Genomic DNA, 12,500 nt, shown 5'->3' on the forward strand with positions numbered 1-12,500 from the left:
CTTTTGATTAAGCGCGGGCTTTTTTCTTTGTTTTTTTTTTTTGATTTCGCCCCGGCAGACGCGGTTTTTGCGCCGCCCCGGCTGACGCGGTTTTTGCCGCCCCGGCTGACGCAGTTCGGACTTAGCACTTTTCGGCTGTGCCTGGCTGGCGGCCCACTCACTCGATCGCCATGTCTGTTTGCCACAGTTTTCCCGGTGGTGCCGCACCCGGGCTCGCCCCGGCTGACGCAGTTTTCGCGCCGCCCCGGCTGACGCGGTTTCGTGCCGCCCCGGCAGACGCGGTTTTCGCGCCGCCCCGGCTGACGCGGTTTCGTGCCGCCCCGGCAGACGCAGTTCTGACTTAGCACTTTTCGGCTGTGCCTGGCTGGCGGCCCACTCACTCAATCGCCATGTCTGTTTGCCACAGTTTTCCCGGTGGTGCCGCACCCGGGCTCGCCCCGGCTGACGCAGTTTTCGCGCCGCCCCGGCTGACGCGGTTTCGTGCCGCCCCGGCAGACGCGGTTTTCGCGCCGCCCCGGCTGACGCGGTTTCGTGCCGCCCCGGCAGACGCAGTTCGGACTTAGCACTTTTCGGCTGTGCCTGGCTGGCGGCCCACTCACTCGATCGCCATGTCTGTTTGCCACAGTTTTCCCGGTGGTGCCGCACCCGGGCTCGCCCCGGCAGACGCGTTTTTTTTTCTTTCGCCCCGGCTGACGCAGTTTTCGCGCCGCCCCGGCTGACGCGGTTTCGTGCCGCCCCGGCAGACGCGGTTTTTTGCGCCGCCCCGGCTGACGCGGTTTTTGCCGCCCCGGCTGACGCAGTTCGGACTTAGCACTTTTCGGCTGTGCCTGGCTGGCGGCCCACTCACTCGATCGCCATGTCTGTTTGCCACAGTTTTCCCGGTGGTGCCGCACCCGGGCTCGCCCCGGCTGACGCAGTTTTCGCGCCGCCCCGGCTGACGCGGTTTCGTGCCGCCCCGGCAGACGCGGTTTTCGCGCCGCCCCGGCTGACGCAGTTCGGACTTAGCACTTTTTGGGCTGAGCCTGGCTGGCGGCCCACTCACTCGATCGCCATGTCTGTTTGCCACAGTCTTCCCGGTGGTGCCGCACCCGGGCTCGCCCCGGCTGACGCAGTTTTCGCGCCGCCCCGGCTGACGCGGTTTCGTGCCGCCCCGGCAGACGCGGTTTTCGCGCCGCCCCGGCTGACGCGGTTTCGTGCCGCCCCGGCAGACGCGGTTTTCGCGCCGCCCCGGCTGACGCGGTTTCGTGCCGCCCCGGCAGACGCAGTTCGGACTTAGCACTTTTCGGCTGTGCCTGGCTGGCGGCCCACTCACTCAATCGCCATGTCTGTTTGCCACAGTTTTCCCGGTGGTGCCGCACCCGGGCTCGCCCCGGCTGACGCAGTTTTCGCGCCGCCCCGGCTGACGCGGTTTCGTGCCGCCCCGGCAGACGCGGTTTTCGCGCCGCCCCGGCTGACGCGGTTTCGTGCCGCCCCGGCAGACGCAGTTCGGACTTAGCACTTTTCGGCTGTGCCTGGCTGGCGGCCCACTCACTCGATCGCCATGTCTGTTTGCCACAGTTTTCCCGGTGGTGCCGCACCCGGGCTCGCCCCGGCAGACGCGTTTTTTTTTTCTTTCGCCCCGGCTGACGCAGTTTTCGCGCCGCCCCGGCTGACGCGGTTTCGTGCCGCCCCGGCAGACGCGGTTTTTTGCGCCGCCCCGGCTGACGCGGTTTTTGCCGCCCCGGCTGACGCAGTTCGGACTTAGCACTTTTCGGCTGTGCCTGGCTGGCGGCCCACTCACTCGATCGCCATGTCTGTTTGCCACAGTTTTCCCGGTGGTGCCGCACCCGGGCTCGCCCCGGCTGACGCAGTTTTCGCGCCGCCCCGGCTGACGCGGTTTCGTGCCGCCCCGGCAGACGCGGTTTTCGCGCCGCCCCGGCTGACGCAGTTCGGACTTAGCACTTTTTGGGCTGAGCCTGGCTGGCGGCCCACTCACTCGATCGCCATGTCTGTTTGCCACAGTCTTCCCGGTGGTGCCGCACCCGGGCTCGCCCCGGCAGACGCGTTTTTTTTTCTTTCGCCCCGGCAGACGTGGTTCCCCCCCCCCCCTTTTCGCTCGCCCCGGCTGACGAGGTTTTCGCCCCGCCCCGGCTGACGCAGTTTTCGCGCCGCCCCGGCTGACGCGGTTTCGTGCCGCCCCGGCTGACGCGGTTTTCGCGCCGCCCCGGCTGACGCGGTTTTTGCGTCGCCCCGGCTGACACGGTTCGGACTTTGCACTTTTCGGCTGTGCCTGGCTGGCGGCCCACTCACTCGATCGCCATGTCTGTTTGCCACAGTTTTCCCGGTGGTGCCGCACCCGGGCTCGCCCCGGCTGACGCAGTTTTCGCGCCGCCCCGGCTGACGCGGTTTCGTGCCGCCCCGGCAGACGCGGTTTTCGCGCCGCCCCGGCTGACGCGGTTTCGTGCCGCCCCGGCAGACGCAGTTCGGACTTAGCACTTTTCGGCTGTGCCTGGCTGGCGGCCCACTCACTCAATCGCCATGTCTGTTTGCCACAGTTTTCCCGGTGGTGCCGCACCCGGGCTCGCCCCGGCTGACGCAGTTTTCGCGCCGCCCCGGCTGACGCGGTTTCGTGCCGCCCCGGCAGACGCGGTTTTCGCGCCGCCCCGGCTGACGCGGTTTCGTGCCGCCCCGGCAGACGCAGTTCGGACTTAGCACTTTTCGGCTGTGCCTGGCTGGCGGCCCACTCACTCGATCGCCATGTCTGTTTGCCACAGTTTTCCCGGTGGTGCCGCACCCGGGCTCGCCCCGGCAGACGCGTTTTTTTTTTCTTTCGCCCCGGCTGACGCAGTTTTCGCGCCGCCCCGGCTGACGCGGTTTCGTGCCGCCCCGGCAGACGCGGTTTTTTGCGCCGCCCCGGCTGACGCGGTTTTTGCCGCCCCGGCTGACGCAGTTCGGACTTAGCACTTTTCGGCTGTGCCTGGCTGGCGGCCCACTCACTCGATCGCCATGTCTGTTTGCCACAGTTTTCCCGGTGGTGCCGCACCCGGGCTCGCCCCGGCTGACGCAGTTTTCGCGCCGCCCCGGCTGACGCGGTTTCGTGCCGCCCCGGCAGACGCGGTTTTCGCGCCGCCCCGGCTGACGCAGTTCGGACTTAGCACTTTTTGGGCTGAGCCTGGCTGGCGGCCCACTCACTCGATCGCCATGTCTGTTTGCCACAGTCTTCCCGGTGGTGCCGCACCCGGGCTCGCCCCGGCAGACGCGTTTTTTTTTCTTTCGCCCCGGCAGACGTGGTTCCCCCCCCCCCCCCCTTTTCGCTCGCCCCGGCTGACGAGGTTTTCGCGCCGCCCCGGCTGACGCAGTTTTCGCGCCGCCCCGGCTGACGCGGTTTCGTGCCGCCCCGGCTGACGCGGTTTTCGCGCCGCCCCGGCTGACGCGGTTTTTGCGTCGCCCCGGCTGACACGGTTCGGACTTTGCACTTTTTGGCTGAGCCTGGCTGGCGGCCCACTCACTCGATCGCCATGTCTGTTTGCCACAGTTTTCCCGGTGGTGCCGCACCCGGGCTCGCCCCGGCAGACGCGTTTTTTTTTTTCCTTCGCCCCGGCAGACGTGGTTCCCCCCCCCCCCTCCGTCTTTCTTTTTGTTTTTTTTTTTCGCCGCGGCTGAAGTGGATTTTTCGGTGCCTCGACGCCCCGGTAGTCGCGGTTTTTCCGTTTCCGCACGGCCCCGGCTGACGCTGCTCGGTCACAGTCGCCTTTTGTGAGGATTGCAGACTTCTTGAGCGCGGGTGTTTTTTTTTGTTGTTGTTGTTGTTTTATTACGCATTCGCTCCAGCAGACGCTGTTTAGACTTTTTGTTTCCTCTTTTATCCTGCGACGAGGTGACGAGGTTTATTCGGTGCCCCGCCGCCCCGGCTGAAGTGATTTTTCCTGTCCCGTGCCGCCCCGGCTGACGCGGTTGGGACTTCGCGTTTGTTCGGCCGCCACGGGTTTTGGCGCACTCGCTCGGTTGCTTGTTGTTGCCACTTGTTGCGAACCCAGGTTTCTTGAGCGAGCGCGGGCGTTTTTTCTTCCTTTCTTTCTTTGTTCTATGTGTTAGCGAATCGGCCTTTAATATCACACGAGGACTCACAACCAACAATTTTCAGTTTGAAGTGTAAAAAATCTGCAGGTGTTGACGTAACTGACTTGCCCCGTACCCTTGAGTACATCCATGAAGTTCTCGTAGTACTACTAAATCGCATTATTCCAAGTGGAGAAATTCCCATAAACTTGCAAACCTCTACACGAAAATCGGTGCGCGTGATAAAGTTGAAAATTATCGTCCGATATCAAATGTGCCTTCTATAACACAAATTCTAGGAAAAAAAAAAAAAAACACTTGTTCGCCGTTTTCTGCGCCGTGACTGGCAGCACTCCGGCGAAGCGAAACGGGGTCGATTCGAGCACGATATCGGCGTCTTTCGACGTGCTCGCCGGCGACCGTCGCACGAGTACGTCGCACGAGCGCGTCTGCCGGGGCGCCGTTTGCGAAGCCGACGCAAAAGTGGGAACCGCCGCTCGGATGATCGCCGCTTTCGGCAGAGTGAGTGTTGGCACTCCGGGGAAGCGAAACAGCGTGAATGCGCCCACGAAATCGGCGTATTTTGAAGTGCCCGCCGGCGACCGTCGCACGAGTACGGTAAACCGCGTCAGCCGGGGCGTAGTTCGGGACGCCGACGAAAAAGTGGGAAGCGCAACTCGGATCTTCGCCGTTTTTGCAGGAGTGAGTGGCGGCCCTCCTGCGAGACCAAGAAGCATCGATTCGTGCACGAATTCGGCGCCTTTCGACGTGATCGCCGGCGACCGTCGCTCGAGTAGGGCAAACCGCGTCTGCCGGGGCGGGCTTCGGGACGCCGATGCGAAAGTGGGAAACGCTGCTCGGATGTTCGCCGTTTTTGGCCGAGTGAGTGCTGGCACTCGGGCGAAGCCAAACGGGGCCGATTACGGCACGATATCGGCGTCTTTCGACGTGCCCGGCGGCGACCGTCGCACGAGTACGGTAAACCGCGTCAGCCCGGGCGGAGTTCGGGACGCCGATGCGAAAGTGGAGAACGCCGCTCGGATCTTCGCCGTTTTTGGAGGAGTGAGTGGCGGCACTCCGGAGAAGCCAAGGAGCGCCAATTAGCGCACGATATCGGCGTCTTTCGACGCGCTCGCCGGCGACCGTCGCACGAGTAGGGCAAACCGCGTCTGCCGGGGCGGGGTTTACGACGCCGACGCAAAAGTGGGAACCGCCGCTCGGATGTTGGCCGTTTTTGGCAGAGTGAGTGCTGGCACACCGGCGACGCGAAAGAGCGCGAAAGCGCCCACGAAAGTGGCGTATTTGGACGTGCTTGACGGCGACCGCTGCAGGAGTACGAAAAACCACGTCAGCCGGGGCGAGCGACCCACGGCGGTCTGGGTGCTTATCGCTGCTATTATAGGGGCACCCCGGCAGACGCAGAAAAAAAAAATTTTTTTTCGACCTTCTTTTTTGCTGGTCGAGCTCGGGTAACCCAGGTCGCAATGGGAGCCGCGCACGAAAGCGGCGTCGCGAGACGCGTTCGCGGTCGCTAGTCGCACGAGCTCGGCAACCGCGTCAGCCGGCGCGGAGTTCGGGATGCCGACGGCTAAGTGGGTACCGCTGCTCGGATGTTCGCCGTTTTTGGCCGAGTGAGTGCTGGCACTCCGGCGAAGCGAAACGGGGCCGATTCGGGCACGATATCGGCGTATTTCGACGTGCTCGCCGGCGACCGTCGCACGAGTACGGCAAAGCGCGTCTGCCGGGGCGAGGTTTGCGATGCCGACGAAAAAGTGGGAAGCGCCGCTCGGATCTTCGCCGTTTTTGCAGGAGTGAGTGGCGGCCCTCCTGCGAGACCAAGAAGCATCGACTCGCGCACGATATCGGTGTCTTTCGACGTGCCCGCCGGCCACCGCCGCACGAGTACGGCAAACCGCGTATGCCGGGGCGGGGTTGGCGACGCCGACGCAAAAGTGGGAACCGCCACTAGGATGTTCGCCGTTTTTGGCAGAGTGAGTGCTGGCACTCCGGCGAAGCGAAAGAGCGCGAATGCGCCCACGAAAGTGGCGTGTTTGGACGTGCTTGACGACGACCACCGCAGGAAAACGAAAAACCACGTCAGCCGGGGCGAGCGACCCATGGCGGTCTGGGTGCTTATCGCTGCTATTATAGGGGCACCCCGGCAGACGCAAAAAAAAAAAAATTTTTTTTCGACATTCTTTTTTGCTCGTCGACCTCGGGTGACCCAGGTCGCAGTGGGAGCCGCGCACGAAAGCGGCGTCGCGAGACGGCTTCGCGGTCGCTAGTCGCACGAGCTCGGCAACCGCGTCTGCCGGGGCGGAGTTCGGGACGCCGACGGCTAAGTGGGAACCGCCGCTCGGATGTTCGCCGTTTGTGGCCGAGTGAGTGCTGGCACTCCGGCGAAGCCAAACGGGGCCGATTCCGGCACGATATCGGCGTCTTTCTACGTGCTCGCCGGCGACCGTCGCACGAGTACGGCAAAGTGCGTCTGCCGGGGCGGGGTTTGCGACGCGTACGCAATAGTGAGAACCGTCGCTCGGATGTTCGTCGTCTTTCGCCGAGCCAGTGCTGGCACTCCGGCGAAGCCGAACGGAGCCGATTCGGGCACGATATCGGCGTCTTTCCACGTGCTCGCCGGCGACCGTCGCACGAGTACGGTAAACCGCGTCAGCCGGGGCGGAGTTCGGGACGCCGATGCGAAAGTGGGAAGCGCCGCTCGGATCTTCGCCGTTTTTGGAGGAGTCAGTGGCGGCACTCCGGTGAAGCCAAGGTGCGCCAATTCGCGCACGATATCGGCGTCTTTCGACGTGCCCGCCGGCCACCGTCGCACGAGTACGGCAAACCTCGTCTGCCGGGGCGGGGTTTGCGACGCCGACGCAAAAGTGGGAACCGCCGCTCGGATGTTCGCCGTTTTTGGCAGAGTGAGTGCTGGCACTCCGGCGAAGCGAAAGAGCGTGAATGCGCCCACGAAAGTAGCGTATTTGGACGTGCTTGACGGCGACCGCCGCAGGAGTACGAAAAACCACGTCAGCCGGGGCGAGCGACCCACGGCGGTCTGGGTGCTTATCGCTGCTATTATAGGGGCACCCCGGCAGACGCAGAAAGAAAAAAAAAAATGGGGACATGGCGTGCGTCACCGTGCGGCTTCGCAGCGTTGCCGAAGTCGCCGAGCCCTTCGACTGAGCCGAACGGCGGACAGGGAACGTTGGTCGGCCGTTCTAACCTGTCGGTGCCACGCCGAGACGTCGTTAAGGAAAACCGCGTCGTGGGCCTCTACGACGCCGTCGAGTCGTTGTACGTTTGGTGTCCAGCGTGTCGGCGGCGAGTAGCGGACACGTCGTTCACGACTTCGGTCTTTCGCAGTCGACGCGAACTTGCGGAGAGTCGTGGTGCCTCACGTTTTCGGCAGAAACCGCGGCGGAATTTTCCCGTGCGTGCGCGCACGACCTCGGTGCTGTGCCGTCAGCGTAGTGTTGCACAAACTCGTGGCCTACCCAAGGTGCGGTACGTTTGCGGCCGTATCCTCGGTGGGAATTTCGTGAGTAGGGTCGCAAATTCTACGACCTCGGCGGGTTTGAGAGCGACGTAGACTTGTGGCACGCTCAACGTGCCACACGTTTCGGGGCACACCCGCGGTGAAATTTTCTCGAGTACGCTCGTATTAGTGCCCAAGGAGGTCTGGGTACTTATCGCTGCTATTATGTGGGGGTTCTCGTGAGCGGCGTACGCGAAAGCGACCGGGTGTCTGATATGCGGCGGGCTTCGGCCTCGTCAAGCGTGTCCTCGGGTCTGCTCCAGGGGAATCCACGGCAGTCGTCTGCAGCCTCATCCGCTTGATGCGTTAGGGGCTGGTTGTCGGACGGTGCCGTTTTACCACGATATCGAGGTGTGTTCCGTGTCGTCCTCGGGCGATTCAGATGCGAAAGCGCCGAAGACGCGGGCGTGACCCGTCGTCTGGCGGCTTTGCAGTCTCGGCTCCGTTGCTAGTTCCGGCCGGTCCACCGACAGTGCAGCGGGCTTGGGCAACCCGCACGGCGCGACCGAGTCGATGCAACGAAAAAGAGCGAGCATGAACGTGCTTCTTGCCGCACGGCTCCCACTCGTCTTTCGGGAAGGTTGTGCCGTAGCGAGCTCGAACGCCGTCATCTCGGAGTGCAAAATAAGCGTGTTGGGGCGCCTGAAGGTGGCCTCCGCCGCACACAGACTGCGTCCGGCCCGCCGAAGGCGAGGACGGACGCGCAGTCGAACGATTACCTGGTTGATCCTGCCAGTAATCATATGCTTGTCTCAAAGATTAAGCCATGCATGTCTAAGTACATGCCGAAATAAGGCGAAACCGCGAATGGCTCATTAAATCAGTTATGGTTCCTTAGATCGTTTCTTCCTACTTGGATAACTGTGGCAATTCTAGAGCTAATACATGCAGTGAGCCTGGAGCCCTTTGGGTAACGGGTGCTTTTATTAGACCAAGATCGATCGGGTTTCGGCCCGTATTGTGTGGTGACTCTGGATAACTTTGTGCTGATCGCATGGCCACGAGCCGGCGACGTTTCTTTCAAGTGTCTGCCTTATCAACTTTCGATGGTAGGTTACTTGCTTACCATGGTTGTTACGGGTAACGGAGAATCAGGGTTCGATTCCGGAGAGGGAGCCTGAGAAACGGCTACCACATCCAAGGAAGGCAGCAGGCGCGCAAATTACCCACTCCCGGCACGGGGAGGTAGTGACGAAAAATAACAATACGGGACTCTTTTGAGGCCCCGTAATTGAAATGAGTACACTCTAAATCCTTTAACGAGGATCAATTGGAGGGCAAGTCTGGTGCCAGCAGCCGCGGTAATTCCAGCTCCAATAGCGTATACTAAAGCTGCTGCGGTTAAAAAGCTCGTAGTTGGATCTCAGTTCCAGACGAGTAGTGCATCTACCCGATGCGACGGCTCGGACTGAACATCATGCCGGTTCTTTCTTGGTGCACTTCATTGTGTGCCTCGAGATGGCCGGTGCTTTTACTTTGAAAAAATTAGAGTGCTCAACGCAGGCGAGTCGCCTGAATAAACTTGCATGGAATAATAGAACAAGACCTCGTTTCTGTTCTGTTGGTTTTTGGAATACGAGGTAATGATTAAGAGGGACGGACGGGGGCATTCGTATTGCGGCGCTAGAGGTGAAATTCTTGGACCGTCGCAAGACGAACTACTGCGAAAGCATTTGCCAAGAATGTTTTCATTGATCAAGAACGAAAGTCAGAGGTTCGAAGGCGATCAGATACCGCCCTAGTTCTGACCATAAACGATGCCAACCAGCGATCCGCCTGAGTTACTCAAATGACTCGGCGGGCAGCTTCCGGGAAACCAAAGTATTTGGGTTCCGGGGGAAGTATGGTTGCAAAGCTGAAACTTAAAGGAATTGACGGAAGGGCACCACCAGGAGTGGAGCCTGCGGCTTAATTTGACTCAACACGGGAAAACTTACCCGGCCCGGACACTGGGAGGATTGACAGATTGAGAGCTCTTTCTTGATTCGGTGGATGGTGGTGCATGGCCGTTCTTAGTTGGTGGAGCGATTTGTCTGGTTAATTCCGATAACGAACGAGACTCTAGCCTATTAAATAGGTGCGGGGTTCCCAGCACCTTACAACCTTCTTAGAGGGACAAGCGGCTCCTAGCCGCACGAAACAGAGCAATAACAGGTCTGTGATGCCCTTAGATGTCCGGGGCCGCACGCGCGCTACACTGAAGGAAGCAGCGTGTCTTTATCCCTGTCTGAAAAGACTGGGTAACCCGTGGAACTTCTTTCGTGATTGGGATAGGGGCTTGCAATTGTTCCCCTTGAACGAGGAATTCCCAGTAAGCGCGAGTCATAAGCTCGCGTTGATTACGTCCCTGCCCTTTGTACACACCGCCCGTCGCTACTACCGATTGAATGATTTAGTGAGGTCTTCGGACCGATGTCCGGCGCGGCCTTTCGGTTGCGCCGGTCTGTTGGAAAGATGACCAAACTTGATCATTTAGAGGAAGTAAAAGTCGTAACAAGGTTTCCGTAGGTGAACCTGCGGAAGGATCATTAACGGATTGTGAAGGGTGAGCGCCTCAGCTGCGTCTGCGCCCGACACTTTCTGCCGCTGACCCCGTTTGGACGCGGGGTCGGCTTTTCCCCACGGGGCTGCCTGAATGTGGAGCGGCACCCCGTGACAAATTGTTGCGCCCAGCGGACGCCAACACCGCGACCTTGGACGGTCGGCCAGGTGGCGGACGCGGGTACAAACGGCGCAACGCACTCATAGGTCGGCTTTCGACCCGCCACAGCACCGTGGCTCGAAGCGCTCGAAATGCGCGACCCGACCGCTGCGGGACCGCCTAGTACTGTAAACAGGAGCGGCGGAGCGCGAACGGCGAGTCGTGGTTACGTCGGTAGAAGGCGAGGCTGCGCGTTCCCGAAACGCCAGCCGAGTGCCCTCCCGACCGTTCGAGCGTGCAAGAACGAGACCCGACAATCGCGCGGCGACTGCCAAGTACGAGAGGAACGGCACAAGCGTCGGCGGTCGGTCAAGGAACTGGCGATGTGACGGGTCCGCTGTGCACCAGTGCATACCGTCCCGCCGTCCGCGGCAAGCGCCTCCGCGTCCTCGGGTGACGGAGGCTGCCGGTCGGTTCTTGCAGGCGAGGGATCTCGCTGGCACCGGTTCGCGTTGACGCGCGGCCGGTCATGGCACGGCGATGCGACGGCCGAGGTGCGCAGTACTCGATGGAGGAACCGCACGCTCCGATGACCGTCCCGCCCTCCGCGGCGTATGCGTACCGACCGTAATGGTTGCAGCAGCGCCGGCCGGCTTTTGAATTCGCCACACGAAACACGGTGCGAGATCGCGGTTAGGGGAGCGTCGACGTTGCCAGGCGTTTTGCTTGCTGCCGAGGGAAAGGCGGCACGGCCACGTCGCGCTCGTCGCGATTAGCGGGTCTGCGCGCTTTGGGAAGGTGCCGCAACGACTTGCCGAAAGAGGAAGCACGGAAGAACGAGGGACTTGGACGTCCCGACAATTGAACGCACTTGCGGCCAGGCCCTTGCTGGCTTCGTTCTTCCGCCTCGAGTAGGCTCGTACGCGGCTCCGGCGCCGAAAGTGGTCCTTGGCACCGACTTCGGTGGACGTGGGAAGTGCCGCGCAAGTACGGCGCGCCTGGCTCCACCTGTTGGCTAAAGTAGGCAGCCGGATCGGCATTTTGGTGTGCGGTGGCAAACCGTGGATGCGAAAAAAGCTTGTGCGATTTCGTGGAACAAAAAGCGGGGGTCCCCCTTTTTATGCGGAGGAGACCGACCCGCCTGCCGTGGTGAACCGCGACGCCACGGTAAAAACGGGAGAGGCTTGTCGATGGGACCGTGCATCCCGCGCTCCACGGAGGCCGGGAGGCGGCCGCCCGAGGAAATGTGTAGCCGTCGAGGCCCGCATCTGCGTGCACTCTTATCCAAATGGGTGTACCGCAGGCATTTTCTGGTTAGGCGGGCCAATGAGAGCGAGCACACAACGATACCTACGGGTCCGGCTTGGAGAACCGGCTTCGACGCCTCCCGAGTATTTATAGAGGGGTGGACCACGAAAGCACTCGCAAGTAGCGAAAGCGAAACGCCGTCCGAAACACACCGTTTGCTCGATTTGCGGCAGCCGAAAAAGGCGCGGCAGAGTTTTGGAGTCCAAGCGTGCGCTGAAAAGCGCCCTTCTTGGCCACTGTTTGGCCGAGTGCCAGAAACGTTTGGTTTTGACTGTACGGAATTGAACAAACACTTTTTCACGACTCTAAGCGGTGGATCACTCGGTTCTCGGGTCGATGAAGAACGCAGCCAGCTGCGAGACTTGGTGTGAATTGCAGGACACACTGAGCACTGATTCTTTGAACGCACATTGCGGCCTTGGGTCTTCCCTTGGCTTCGTCTGTCTGAGGGTCGGATCACATATCAAGAGAGCCTTCGGCGCACAAGGGAACGTGAGCCGTCGACTCGTTTTGACCGCGTCGGCAACACGGACAGCACGCTGAACACCTCACAGCGAGCGCCAACAGCGGCCACTCAAGGGCGAGACGGTGGCGACCGTCGTGCCAGAGCCCAACCGAAACGGGGGCGACCGACTGCATTGAGGATGTGGCACCTCGTTGAGACCGCCGCAGGACTTCGAGTCGGAAGGAAGCCTGCAGGGAAAGTGCGGTCGAGGTTGCGTACTCCTCTCTGCGACCGGGCGCGCAAGAGCTGCGAGAGCCACGGACGCGCAACTTTAACGCACGGTAAACACGAGGAGCGAAAGCCGGCCAGCAAAGCTTCTCCAGCCGTGCGCAAAGTGCGCGAGATCGCAGCCTTGCGTTGCGCTTGTTGCCCTCGAAGTAAGCAGGGTGTCTCGTAGACCGGGCGCTCGAACACGCTGCGGGGCCGTGCCTCCTCCAGGCTTTGCCGTGCGAACAGGGAACGTTCGCGCGCAA

At 61.5% G+C, this 12,500-nt stretch overlaps 2 non-coding genes across 2 annotated transcripts; both read left to right on the forward strand.

Annotated features, from left to right (window-relative positions):
• The first annotated feature begins 8,289 nt into the window (after positions 1 to 8,289).
• On the forward strand, positions 8,290 to 10,104 carry LOC142791107 (small subunit ribosomal RNA). The gene has a single exon (XR_012890015.1). It is a non-coding gene; the product is annotated as a small subunit ribosomal RNA (ribosomal RNA).
• A 1,719-nt stretch (positions 10,105 to 11,823) lies between these two features.
• LOC142791080 (5.8S ribosomal RNA) lies at positions 11,824 to 11,976 on the forward strand. The gene has a single exon (XR_012889989.1). It is a non-coding gene; the product is annotated as a 5.8S ribosomal RNA (ribosomal RNA).
• The last annotated feature ends 524 nt before the right edge of the window (positions 11,977 to 12,500 follow it).

This window comes from Rhipicephalus microplus, unplaced genomic scaffold (genome assembly GCF_043290135.1).
Source record: "Rhipicephalus microplus isolate Deutch F79 unplaced genomic scaffold, USDA_Rmic scaffold_137, whole genome shotgun sequence".
In the NCBI taxonomy this organism is placed as follows: domain Eukaryota; kingdom Metazoa; phylum Arthropoda; class Arachnida; order Ixodida; family Ixodidae; genus Rhipicephalus; species Rhipicephalus microplus.